Source organism: Pan paniscus, chromosome 8 (genome assembly GCF_029289425.2).
Source record: "Pan paniscus chromosome 8, NHGRI_mPanPan1-v2.0_pri, whole genome shotgun sequence".
NCBI lineage: Eukaryota > Metazoa > Chordata > Mammalia > Primates > Hominidae > Pan > Pan paniscus.
This window is the reverse complement of record NC_073257.2, coordinates 79908838-79912256: the sequence shown is the minus strand read 5'-3', so window position 1 is coordinate 79912256 and position 3419 is coordinate 79908838. Positions and strand designations below refer to the sequence as shown.

The window sequence follows — 3419 nt, the reverse complement described above, 5'->3', positions numbered from 1 at the left end:
GCTGTGCAGAAGCTCTTTCATTTAATTAGGTCCTATTTGTCAATTTTTGCTTTTGTTGCAATTGCTTTTGATGTTTTGTCATGAAATCTTTGTTTATGTCCTGAATGGTATTGCCTAGATTTTTTTCTAGGGTTTTTATAGTTTTTGGTTTTACATTTAAGTCTTTAATCCATCTTTAGTTAATTTTTGTATGAATTATAAAGAAAGGGCCCAGTTTCAATTTTCTGCATGTGGCTAGCCAGTTTTCCCAGCACCATTTATTAAATAGGGAATCCTTTCCCCATTGCTTGTTTTTATCAGGTTTGTTAAATGTCAGATGATTGTAGATGTGTGGCCTTATTTCTGAGATCTCTATTCTTTTCCATTGGTCTATGTGTCTGTTTTGGTACCGGTTCCATGCTGTTTTGGTTACTATTGCCTTGCAGTATAGTTTGAAGTTGGGTAACATGATGCCTCCAGCTTTGTTCTTTTTGCTTAGGATTGTCTTGGCTATATGGGGTCTTTTTTGGTTCCATAAGAATTTTAAAGTAGTTTTTTCTAATTTTTTGAAAAATGGCAATGGTAGTTTAATGGGAATAGCATTAAATCTGTAAATTACTTTGGGTAGTATGGCCATTTTCATGATATTGATTCTCCCTATCCATGACCATGGAATGTTTTTCCATTTGTTTGTGTCCTCTCTTATTTCGTTGAGCAGTGGTTTGTAGTTCTCCTTGAAGAGGTCCTTCACATCCCTTTTTAGCTGTATTCCTAAGTATTTTATTTGTAGCAGTTGTGAATGGGAGTTCATTCATGATTTGGCTGTCTGTTTGTCTATTGTTGGTGTATAGGAATGCTTGTGATTTTTGCACATTGATTTTGTATCCTGAGACTTTGTTGAAGCTGCTTATCAGCTTAAGGAGCTTTTGGGCTGAGACAATGGGATTTTCTAAATATAGGATTATGTTGTCTGCAGAGACAGTTTAACTTCCTCTCTTCCTATTTGAATACCTTTTATTTCCTTCTCTTGCCTGATTGCCCTGGCCAGAACTTCCATACTATGTTGAATAGGAGTGGTGAGAAAGAGAGAGGGCCATCCTTGTTTTGTGCCAGGTTTCAAGGGGAATGCTTCCAGCTTTTGCCTATTTAGTATGATATTGACTGTGGGTTTGTCAGGAATGGCTCTTAATATTTTGAGATGTGTTCCATCAATTCCTAGTTTACTGAGAGTTGTTAACATGAAGGGATGTTAAATTTTATCAACGGCCTTTTCTGCGTCTGTTGAGATAATTGCGTGGCTTTTGTCTTTAGTTCTGTTTATGTGATGAATTACATTTATTGATTTGTGTATGTTTAACCAGCCTTGAATCCCAGGGATAAAGCTGACTTGATCATGGTGGATAACCTTTTTGATGTGCTGCTGGATTTGGTTTGCCAGTATTTTATCGAGGACTTTTGCATCAATGTTCATCAGGGATATCGGCCCGAAGTTTTCTTTTTTTGTTGTATCTGTGCCAGGTTTTGGTATCAGGATGATGCTGGCCTCATAAAATGAGTTAGAGAAAAGTCCCTCCTTTTCAGTTGTTTGGAATAATTACAGAAGGAATGGTACCCACTCCTCTTTGAACCTCTGGTTGAATTGGCTATAAATCTATCTGGTCCTGGGCTTTTTTTTTTTTTTTTTTTTGGTTGGTAGCTATTTATTACTGCCTCAATTTCAGAACTTGTTATTGGTCTATTCAGGGATTCGAATTTTTCTTGGTTTAGTCTTGAGATGGTGTATGTGTCCTGGAATTTATCAATTTCTTCTAGATTTTCTAGTTTATTTGCGTAGAGGTGTTTATAGTATTCTCTGATGGTTGGTTGTATTTCTGTGGGGTCATTGGTGATATCTCCTTCATCAGTTTTTATTGTGTCTATTTGATTCTTCTCTGTCTTCTTCTTCATTAGTCTAGCTAGTGGTCTATTTTTTTTATGATCATTATTTTTTATTATTTATCTTTACATCCTCAGTGTTGGCGGAGTTTCTGGTGCTTGACAAACATTTGTTCAGATCAGATAACTGGAAAAAACTGTCATTTGCTTATTCAAGCCATGCTTTTCTGTGATATTTTGATCCTAGTTGAACATACAGAAATAAATGTCTAAAACAGCACCTTGATTCTGGCCTACAACAGGACGAAGTCACTGTGATCTCAGATAAGCTTGGCTAAAATAGGACTTGAGTGGAGATGTCACACTTCAGCGAAGAAAGAGAATTCCCTGTGTAATCTCACCAGGAGATTCAACCTCAATATTCTGCATCGAAGGGATAGTCCTCCAAATGAGAGGATTGCAACATGTTACGGGCCCTCCAGTTTCTGTTGAAGCTGAGTATGTTTGCCATCTCCTCATCATTCAATTTAAAGTCAAAGGCCTGAATGTTCTCAACAATGCGTGCTGGTGTCACAGACTTGGGGATCACAGTCACATTCCTCTGGATATGGAAATGGATCAGAACCTGGGCTGTGGTTTCTCGTGCCTTGCAGCAATCTCCTTAATCTTGGGATCCTCCAGCAGGGAAGGGTCCTCTGGCTTGGCCCAAGGTCTATCCGGAGAGCCTAGGGGGCTGTAGGCCATAATGGTGATGCCCTTGAAGTGGCAGTACTGGATCAGTTTCTCCTGCCTGAGGTATGGGTGACACTCAACCTGGTTAGTCACTGGTTTATATTTCAGTCCAGGTTTGTTCAAGAGCCTCTCTATCTGGAAGTGGTTGAAATTGGAGACCCCAAGGGCTTTCACCAGCCCCTCATCCACCAGCTCCTCCATGGCCTCCCAGGCATCCAAGAACATTGGTTTTCCACCGATCATATTACCTTTATCATCTTTGGGGAAAAAGTCATCCCCAGACTTGTATCCCTGTGCTAGTGAATAAGATAGACATCCAGATAACTCAGCTTCAGATCCTTGAGGGTCTTCTCAAAGGCTTTCCTCACAAGGGGTCTCTCAAAGAAAGTGGGCCACAACTTGTTGATGATGAAGAGGTCCTCCCGCTTTACAGCCTTCTCTTGGATCTTCTCTTGGATGGCTTCCCCCACCTCATGTTCATTCTGATAGACATAGGCACAGTCAATGTGGCGATATCCTGCATCAATGGCCACCTTCACCACTTCTTTCACTTTGCCGAGAGGAGACTTCCAAGTGCCCAGGCCCACAATGGGCATCTTGGCTTTGGTATTGAGCTCCACAAAGATGGCCATGGTTGGTGCAGAAATGATTCTGAGTGAGCACTAGAAGTCTCACATCCTGCTGTGTCCAGAGTTGGTTCCTTCCGGTGGGTTCTTGGTCTCACTGACTTCAAGAATGAAGCCACGGACCTTCATGGTGAGTGTTACAGCTCTTAAAGATGGTGTGTCTGGAGTTTATTCCTTCAGATGTGTCCAGAGTTTCTTCCTTCTGGT

General features: G+C 40.5%; 1 pseudogene; it reads right to left on the bottom strand.

The window, feature by feature from the left end:
- Positions 1–225: 225 nt before the first annotated feature.
- LOC100986860 (aldo-keto reductase family 1 member B10-like) lies at positions 226–3218 on the bottom strand (annotated as a pseudogene).
- Between the last annotated feature and the right edge of the window lie 201 nt (positions 3219–3419).